Here is a 10642-nt window from a genome sequence, read left to right as displayed (position 1 = left end):
CAACGGTCCGCAAGCCGGATTTAGAAGGCGATTGGGCCGAATCTGGCCCCCAGGCCTTAGTTTGTCTACCCATGAACTATAGCCCACTGAAGGTCTCCTACTCTCTTAAATTATCTCTCCCTGTTCTTCCAGGGCTGCTGACCCTTGCATGTACTGTTGCATTCACAATACATAAACATGATCCCTGCTCTCTCCCTTTCTTCAAAACCCACCTTTTCCACATTTCATCTGGCTTTTCCTCTTAATCCCCATTCATTCCTAATTACCAGCATACTTTAAGAAAGGTGACAGCATCTGCCTACATTTCCTCTGCCTTTCCTCCCTTTGCCCTATTGTTTCTTCACTGTTTTAAACTGTAAGCTCTGTGGGTGCAGAGACCTGTCTATGTTGCTTGTCTAGCTCTATGGTGCTTTACACACTGGCAGTGAATAATTATAATGAATAATTATAATGGTTGTGAATATGCACAGATGTGCACTGGAGTGGCCAGGTGGAAAGGAGAGCATGGGACTTCTGAACTTTTACTAATTGTTTCCAAACAGAAATGTGTACACCCGCAGCTTTGCATATCCTGCAGAACAAGCTCTGCCTGCCCAAAGGCTGTTTGTGCACCGTAATGAAAAGCGCAGGAGCCTGTCCGTTGCACCTAATGATTCAACCTCTAGCCCAGATATGGAGAAGCCTACCAAAATGGATATAATGTTTATTTGCACACTTGCAAATGCATGTGCAGCTGTGTACACAAACTGATGGTGGTACAAGCAATGTGGGCACTAGCACACAACTTGGAATACACAGAGACACCTCAACTTGCAGTTAAGATGTGTCTGACTACAGAAAATCTTTAGAGCATTACACACATTCAGCTACAGGGTTCTTTGACCATATGGAATGGAAAGGACTGGACAGTTCTCAGGCATTTGCTTTCACAGGTAGCGTTGCCTATTATTAAAGCTGACGTGGAAAGCAAACATGCCTGCCATTTCGTATCAGCAGGGACTGTCACCTTGAGTGTGCTGCAAGAGCAGTTGCCAAAAAAGATAAGGGGACTTCTCGAAGATGAGGAACGATCTAGTATTGGTGGTGTTTGGTCTAAACAAAACAGATGTAATCCAGCAATGTGTGTAATTTCACATGTCTAGAAGAAGGCAAAGACAATTCTGGATTTCAAAGTGAACCCAGACAGTAGAGGAACAGCTGTTGTAACAAACTGTTAATGACTAGGGGGAAAATACGTTGCATTCTTCAGCAGCAGCCCTGTATGTTTTCCTAATTTCTAGGGGCCAGCACCAAAGTCTGAAAACTCTTGAGTCAGCAGCATCCCAGGATTCATCTTAACATGAACATGGTCACTGCCCCCAATCACAGAGCAAAGTCCAGTGGTACCTCTGGTTACAAACTTAATTTGTTCCGGAGGTCCGTTCTTAACCTGAAACCGTTCTTAACCTGAGGTAACACTTTAGCTAATGGGATCTTCCGCTGCTGCCACACGGCCACCGCGCGATTTCTGTTCTCATCCTGAGGTAAAGTTCTTAACCCAAGGTACTACTTCTGGGTTAGCGGAGTCTGTAACCTGAAGTGTTTGTAACCCGAGGTACCACTGTACAATTTTGTGGAAGAGAAATCTAAACAGCACAAGGCACTCTTATAAGCCATTGACATGTAGCTAACGAGAGAGCTTTCATTTTAAAGGGCGCATTTGCAACTAACTTGCTAGCTATAAATTGCCATCAGCTTATGTATTGTATTAACTTGTCCAAAACTGATCCTAGTGACTCTTGTTTGCACAAGCTTGCTCAGAACTATATTGATTCAACTGGAGCGACGTCCCATGATTTTGAATCTATTTGGGCGGCTTAAAATGTTTAAGTGTACATTTGAAAATGTACAGAGGGGCATGGGAGGAGAACAATAAATCTGTGTTTGCAAGCACATGTGACCTAGGCACATACCTCAGTGGTAGAGTACATTTTGCATTCAGAAGATCCCAAGTTCAGTCCTTGACATCTCGAGGTAGGAATGGAAGAGATCCTGTCTGAAATCCTGGACTGCTGCTGTCACTCAGTATTAGCAGTATGGAGCTAGATGAAATAACTATCCGTTCATTTATGATAATAATATTATGATGGTTATACATGATCCCACTTTCAATACAGTCTGTGCCTGGGGAAGTTTTGGGGCTGACATACTCCTTTGCCTCTCATTGGTGCACATCCTGTAGCTTCCTGCTGAAATCATGTAACCTTTTTTATAGCACAAATGTCCAGAGATCATTTTTATTTTTTGGGACCTGCTTTTGTTGTGCAAGAGTGCCCCTCTGTATCACATTAATGCAGTGGCATTGGGGAAGCTTTGTAGAGCAACTAATTACACAGAACAATGTGTGGACATTCTAATATATATCCACCATTAATGCATTATTATTGTGTCAATGACATGTTGCAGGAAAACACACACACACTCCCACACCAGTTTGGATGTGCCTTTAAAGTTGAAGGGGTGCCTGGCGTGCTCTGGTCCATGGGGTCACGAAGAGTCGGACACGACTAAGCAACAAAGCTAAATAGTGGCAGATCAGAGGCATTCTTATAAATTACAAAATTCTTATAAATTACAAAATGCAGATTTTGCAAAGGTGCAGTACAATGCTGTCACCACTGTGTGGCAGCAAAACATCACAAATCCACTTTCCACACCCCACCCCACCCCACCCCGGAAAATAAGCACCCCGAGGTTATTCAATCTAAAGGCCTAAGTGACGTCCCTTCCCTCTAGCCATCACGGTCCCTGTCAAAACAGGTCTGTCTTCCCACTGGAATGCATCCAGCATGAATCACAAGGAACTAGCTCACTGTGCTTTATTGACTTCATCTGGCTGCATTTGAAGGGCACTCTGCAGCCCTAGAGCATTTTTGCCCCCTTGGGAAAAACTCCTTATGAACTATCAAAGGTTGCAGTCTACCAGGTGTGCAATGCACACACGCCCAAATTCAAGTAGTTGTGTCAGATGGGTTACCTGTGTTGTAACCCATCCTTTTACAAAACACACAGGCCTGTTGGCTTCCAGGCATTGTCAAAGCCATACTCCCCATGCCAGATGGGTGAGGATAACTGGCGTTCAGGCATTCCCACAAATACACTCCTCCCCCACCAGGGATCCCAGGATCCTTACTTAAAACCTACTGCTCTTCCAGTCATGCCTGGGGGGGATGGAAGGAAGGGAGGGAGGGAGGAGGGAAGGAAGAGTAAAGAGAGAACAGCTCGGCCTGCTCTTGGACTCTTTCAACTTGATAAGCAGAAGCCCAGCAAGGAAGCATCCCAGACCATGTGGAGACAGTGATCTGTGCATATCAAGCTGCTCTGAGCAGCACAGCTTTGGTGGCCAGCTAAAAAGTTGGCAGCCTGCGTCATCCGAATACTGTAGCCCCACACCCCTGCCAGCTAACTTGCCCCGCCCTCAGAGACCACGGCTTTGCGGCATCTGGAACGGTGCCTCCAGAAGGCAGGCTGGGTGCCCCCGGTGACGGGATAGGCATGCCAGCTATTTCCCCTGCTGTGTTGCTGCCCCCATTGTCATTCCAGGGCTCTGGCTGCCCCCTCCATATTGACATACCAGCCCTGGTTGCTGTGATGAGCCGAAGATGGGCTGGCGGCACTTAATGGGATTATGGGCGCTTCCCCCTCCTCTGCCCAGAGACAATGCAAGATGGATGAGCCCAGAACTGGTGAGAAACCAGAGGCAGGCTCCAGCTCAGGCTGGGGGTAGGGGGGGGAGGGAGGAAAGGCACTCTGTCTCCCCCTGTCAATGTTGTCAGCTTGCTCCCCTTCTCCTCCATGATGCCAAAGAGCAATGGCTTCTCCACCGGTGCAGCAGGATTGGGTGCTGAGACTGGCAAGCTCTGTGGCCACAGTGACAGGCAGCCCCAAGTGCACCACGGGCTCCTCTGCTCTCGTCCATTATCACCATTCAGTCCTACTCCTGAGACTTCAGCATAGCGCCAGCCTGTTCGGAGCTGTACGCAGAATGGGAATGACCAAGGCTGTGCCAGTGTTGTCTCCAGGTATTGGATGGCGCTTGTGCAAGATGAGCCCTCCATCCATCCGTTTCCCTTCTTCCTCCAAGCCCACTTTGCACCTCCACCCAGAGGGGGAGCGCAGGGCAAATGGAGAAGGATGCTGCTGTTCTTGTTGCTCCTTCTCGCTTGTCATAGCTCCCGTGTTCAGAGGGGGCAGGTGATAGCAAGGCGAAGGGCTTGGAGGTTCCAGGGGTTGGCAGCAGGCCCACTGGGTGGGGTGTGGGCCTCATGCCAGTGCCCAGTAATCCGGGCCAGTCCAATACATTTTGCCGCCCGAGACAAAGCAGGGCACGACACCCTGCCCTGTCATTCCTTGCCCAGAAGCTGTCAAGACTGGCAGCTGAATCTCACTTCAGCACTGGCTGCCACCACTGCACCTGCAGGACTAGGTGAGGGGGCACAGGGCAGGCCACATGGCACACATAACTCTGCCCTCCCACACCAAACTACTACTGCCCAGCACTTGTTGCCTGAGGTTGCTTTGCTCTGCCCTAACAGTAGGGCCGGTCCTGCCAGTGATGCTAACCTCCGATTCCAACCCTGGATTGTTTTCTTCTTCTGCAGCAGTTAGACTATAATAAAATACCGAGTAGCAACCAGCAGGGAGCATGACGTAAGAGAACCCGAAAAGAGAAGCATGATTTAAATGAAAGCTTTTGGTGGCAGTTTTCTTTCACATGAAAAATGGAAGCAATTACCTTTTCGTGACTGGATTAAAAGGGGGTAGTAGAGTTACAACAGATCAGGTGAAATTGTTTCCTTAGCAAATCTGGCTCACGGCCTGTCAGATAGCGAACTGTGGAACATAAAGAAAGAACACGGCTTTCCCAGGATTCACACTCCACGTGATACGCCGGAGAGAGAAGCCTCTCTTCAGATGTGCCGAATGGGCAATGAGGCTACACCCCGCCATGTCTCCTGGTTCTGCCCTCTGACATTCACAGCTGGAGGGGGGCCTCTGAGAACAGGGCACCTATGCATGTAGCCAGTGCTCTGCAGGTATAGGCAGCCAGTGGCATGTGTAGATTCTCTGGCTCTGGGTGCCCATGCTCCATGTAGGGGAAGGCAGGGCAGCAGTGTGGCTTCGGGGGGGGGGGGGCATACTAATTACATGAAGCCGCTTCATGCCAACATGGCAGCGTGGAGCCTGGAGGTGCCAGTGTGCCTGCCAGTACCTCATGCAAAACAATATACCCCCTCAAAAATCCACCACACACAAGAAGCTACTTGTTCTTCCTGCTCAGTAGTACCTCTTTTGCTGGCTCGGCCTCTCCTACATCGAACTACAGACCCTTAAGCATCTTACATTACACTGGAGGCCAGAATTGGACACCTACCCCCCCTTTGAATGGAGAAGAGCAAAGGGCTTCTCTATGGGAGGGGGGCATGGCAGTGTCTGATGCAGGTGCTTTCTCTCCACTGATGGGGCAGTCGCACAATGCCGGCCCGTCTCTTTTTCTGCTCTTTTAGGTGTGGCAGCCATTTTGTATTATGCCCGGCCAGCCAACCTAATGGCAGCCATTTTGTGGCTTGCGCCCAGAGCACTCAAGATTCCTGATGTCAGTGGCCCCTCACCCAAGGGCTGCAGATCCTACATAATGGCTATCAGAGGCTCTCCAAGGTTTCAGCCCCACCTAGAGATGCCAGAGGTTGAGGTATTCTGCATGAAAAATAAGTGTTCGGCCACCGAGTTGTGCAGCCCGTCTCAAATGCACAACTTTGTACTCTTATCTGGGGGGGAAATGCACGTTCTTATTTCATTTGCTTAGACTTTCAAAACCACCCAAGGACTGATCCCTAAACTTTTCAAGCAGGAGGCAGCACACATAGAAATATTTTATCACTGGCTGGGGACACACAATCTAAATAGCGGGACTCCATTTAGATGCCAAGCAAGTGTGACTCTATTCCCACTTCTCTTTGTAACATATGTGTTGGCTGTGTTCGGTCTCCCTACCCCACCCCACAGCGCACATGTGTGCTGGTGCAACTGTAGGGTTGATTCTACATGACAGAAAAGTTTACACCTGGCTCTGGGTTGTGGCCATCACACTTTCTTCATGGCTTTCTCCTCATCCAAGTTGCTTCTCCCCTGGGCAAACTGGAGCACCACCCGAGTAACAGACGTGATGCAGGAGAAAATGTTGGCATAAGGACCCACAAAAGGGGGCATGCATATTTGTGGTATGACAAGGTCAAAGCACATAAAGTGTTTAAAAACCATATTGTCAGGAAAGCACTGTTTGATGTCTGGATAAGATATAAGGACTTGTTTGAAAATAAAACCCCAAGGTGGTTGTCACCAATGGAAGCTAAGGCTCTGAAAAAACTCAATATGGAGGCAAATTGGCCAAAATATTGGGAAATTTTGGAACAAGAAGGAGACAGATTAAAACTGCAGAGTTTTGACAAATTAAAAAACAAAGTACGAGACTGGCTCCATTATTATCAAATAAGGGAGACATATAATTTGGATAAGAAAATTGGTTTTCAGGTGGAAAAATCAAAATTGGAAACAGAATTGTTAGATCCTAAAACTAAGAATTTGTCAAGAATGTATAACTTGCTGTTGAAATGGAATACACAGGATGAAACGGTTAAATCTGTTATGATTAAATGGGCACAATATGTTGGACATAACATTATGATGGCTGACTGGGAACAGTTATGGACCACAGGTATGAAGTTTACGGCATGTAATGCCTTAAGAGAGAATATAATGAAAATGATTTACAGGTGGTACATGACACCAGTCAAGCTTGCAAAAATTTATCACTTGCCCGATAATAAATGTTGGAAATGTAAAGAGATTGAAGGTACATTCTTTCACCTTTGGTGGACATGCCGAAAGATTAAGACCTTTTGGGAGATGATCTATAATGAAATGAAAAAGGTATTTAAATATACCTTCCAGAAGAAACCAGAGGCCTTTCTCTTGGGCATGGTCGGCCAATTGGTGCTAAAGGAGGATAGAACTTTCTTTATGTACGCCACAACAGCAGCAAGAATACTTATCGCAAAGTATTGGAAAACACAAGATCTACCCACCCGGGAAGAATGGCAGATGAAGGTGATGGACTACATGGAACTGGCTGAGATGACTGGCAGAATCCGAGACCAAGGAGAAGAGTCGGTGGAAGAAGATTGGAAAAAATTTAAAGTTTATCTTTAGAAATATTGTAAAATTAAGGAATGTTAGAAAGATGTTGGAATAAAATTATGTGGTTTTAGCAGAAAAGATATAAAGGATTAAGCAAAAATGAATTGGTGAAAGAAGAGAATGTAAAATCACAGTATTTAAGATAAATTATTAAGATAAAAACAAAGCTGGAAAGGATTTGCTGAAATATCTAATTGAACTAGAATACAAAAATGGGAGGTGCGAGGAGGTCAAGGAAGTAAGCGAATGAAAGCAAGTGATGTAAAGGCTTGACTTGTTTCCCCCCCCTCTGTTTTTTTGTTTGTTTTTGGATGACGTTTGTTTTTTATGTATTGTTCTTTTTTTTTCTTTTTTGATTGTTCTGTTTTGATTTATATTTTCTTTTTTTTTCTGTAACCTTTAAAAAAAATCCTAATAAAAATTTATTCAAAAAACTAAAATAAAATAAGGATCCACAAAAGGGGAGGAGGGAAGTCAAAGGGGATTCATTGATTATACAGTGGTACCTCAGGTTACAGATGCTTCAGGTTACAGACTCTGCTAACCCAGAAATAGTGCTTCAGGTTAAGAACTTTGCTTCAGGATGAGAACAGAAATCGTGCTCTGGCAGCGCAGCGGCAGCAGGAGGCCCCACTAGCTAAAGTGGTGCTTCAGGTTAAGAACAGTTTCAGGTTAAGTACGGACCTCTGGAACGAATTAAGTACTTAACCCGAGGTACCACTGTACAGTATCTTAATTGTTCTCTTTGTTGTTGTTTGTAAACCCGAAAATCCAAAAATAAACTAATATAATTTTGGGGGATATTGGAGTTTCAAGGGAAAGAGTGTGACTAGCTGGCAGGCAACCTCAACTCCACACTGCAATTTTCCCCCAGGTCCCAGTTACTATATCCTCCTCTCTTCCGTGGAACTCAAAATGGCATTCACACAGGATTCCCAGTTAAGTCTGTCATCCAGGCACTGACTAGACTCAGAACTTAACCTCAGCAGTTTGCTGCGTGCACCATATGCCTTCAGCCTATGCCCAGTTGATTGAAAACCACCCATGTGGCATATATAACCCTCCTGCTTTGTATGCATTTTCACACATTTGAACTTAAAGATTCTTCAGTCACACAATATATTGCCAACATTGGGCATCATACTCACTTGTGTTTTGCAAATGCCTCTTCGCTGACCAAGTGACAGGCATGAGGGAAAGGCAGATAGATGACTTCAGATCACACTGCTCAATGCCATGCAATTGCTTCCAGAGCTATACCCAACCTAGTCCTCAGAAACCTAGCCTTTGTGCACAAGGGCAAAAGTTCAAGGCCCTGAGGGTTACTGAAACTTAATACGATGACTGTTCTGTGTGCTAATGGATGAGAGACAAAGGTTTGGGAGGAATTGACTGGCCAGCATGAGAGACTTCTTGGTTCCTTAGGGTTCCCCCTGCTCCCTCCTCTGTGGGCTTCATTCCATATATACTGCTCACAAGCCAGGCTGTCTCTCAGCCATAGTTCCCTGCCTGGTCTCCCTCAGTGAGAAGATGGAAGTAACAGCAAAACATTTCCCCTGAAATCAGTTTGCCGCACTACAGAGCTTCCACTATAAAGGAAAAGAACAGAGATGTATGGTATGTCACTTCTGGTCTCATTCACACCTGGCTGGGATGGCACATGACCAGAGAGCGCAGTCTCATCCACAGTGAGCACAGTGGTAGAGCACATGCTTGCAACGTTCAGAAGACCACAGGTCCCTGGGATCTCAATTTAAGAGGATCTTTGTGGGGGGAGCAGGCAATGTGAGAAGACCTCTCTGGGCCCGAGACCCTGAAAAGCCACTGCCACTCAGAATAAACCAGGGATGAGGAACCTGTGGCTCTCCAGAATTTGCTGAACCACAACTCTCGTCATCTCTGCAGTTAACTATGCTGGGTGGGACTGATGGGAGTTTGAAGCCAACGTATTCGGGAGGGTTTCAGGTTAGGCACCCTTGGAATAGACACTAATGGGATAGATGGCAAGAGAGCTGCCATTGCCACATACCAGGCCAGGCTTTCAAGAAAGTGCTAGAGATAAAAAGCACTGGAACTCGTGGACATCTAATGCAACTGAACGTTGAAGGACAGATAAAAAGAAGGAAGGCACTTCTTCAAGCAGTACTCAGTTCAGCTATGGTACTTGGTCCCCCAGGAGGCAGTGATGGCCACCAAACTAGATGGCTTTAAGAGCGAGCGAGACAAATTCATGGAGGAGAGGGCTATTGAGGGCTACTAGTCACGACAACTGTGCTCAGAGTCCACACTTAGAGGCAAATGTTTCTGAAGGTCAGCTGTCGGAGAGGCTCTTGAGATCGGATCCTGTTTGCAGGTTTTCCACAGGCATCTGTTGGACTAGATGGGCCACTGGCCTTATCCAGCAGGCTCTTCTTACCTTCTTATGGAACTCAAGAGATTTTGCATTGTTTCCTTTGCTTTCAGTGTGTTATGTATTGGGTTTAACACATTTTATGTTACAAGCCGCGTTCTAACCAATCGTATAAGCGTTGGTAGACGAACGTTCTAATGGCAAGTAAGCGCATGCTCTTTCAACTGCCAACTGGCGATGAGGATGGGATGTTGATGACTTCCCGCCGGCTGCCAGAGGCCTAAGACCACACCGCAGCACCGTCACCTGCCACCTCGCAGTAAGCGCGACCTCACTGTCACGCTGGACTCAGCAAATAGTCCTGGAAACGAGACCCTGCACGTGCTGCGTCTTCAAAACCACCCACAATTGCACAAGCGACTGCTCCAGATCCGAGGATTGCTACCAGGCATAGTCGGCCGCCACTAGACTTCAATATGAGCCATCCTGCGGAATGGCCGCAGTGGCTCTGCCGAATAAGGAGCTATGTCCGACTACAAGGCTTCACTAGGGAGGCAGACAAGGTGGATGTGCTACTGACAGTGCTGGGAAGTCCCTTCCGCCATCACTCTATTGGAAGATCTGATGACACTCAGGGACATAGAGGCATGCACTTTCGATGAGCTGACACAGGCTATGACAAGACACCTTGCGCCTCAGCCAACTAAGAACCACCGCTGCTACGACTTTGCGCACAGAGAGCAACAAATGCAAGAGTCAGCGAGTGAATACATCGCAGCGCTCCGGGGACTGTGATGTATTGCCATTTCGCTGACATCAAGGAACGACTTCTCGAAAGGTTCACCGGCGCACGCGAGACAGCCGTTTCCGCCGTAAGCTGCTGGCAATCACGATGATGGAAGCAATGAATATGACCACGGCCTTTCAGAAGGATAACGCCCACGAGGCGGCCCACAGCCCACGTACCGAAAGGAGAACTCACCGCATCCAGCGAGACCGGTTGTCTGCCATAGATTCCCACAATGAGGATGTCCACCAAGCTTCGGACCAATCCAA

At 47.0% G+C, this 10642-nt stretch overlaps 1 long non-coding RNA gene across 1 annotated transcript; it reads right to left on the bottom strand.

Annotated features, from left to right (window-relative positions):
• Positions 1-1753: 1753 nt before the first annotated feature.
• LOC307210791 lies at positions 1754-9959 on the bottom strand. The gene is made up of 3 exons (XR_013836117.1): positions 9653-9959; positions 4775-4872; positions 1754-2081 (listed from the first exon to the last, which is right to left on the bottom strand). It is a non-coding gene; the product is annotated as an uncharacterized lncRNA (long non-coding RNA).
• Positions 9960-10642: the final 683 nt, after the last annotated feature.

Source organism: Podarcis cretensis, assembly GCF_951804945.1.
Source record: "Podarcis cretensis genome assembly, chromosome: 2".
NCBI lineage: Eukaryota > Metazoa > Chordata > Lepidosauria > Squamata > Lacertidae > Podarcis > Podarcis cretensis.
Note: the sequence above shows the minus strand (reverse complement) of the source record. Positions and strands in the feature narration are given on the sequence as shown.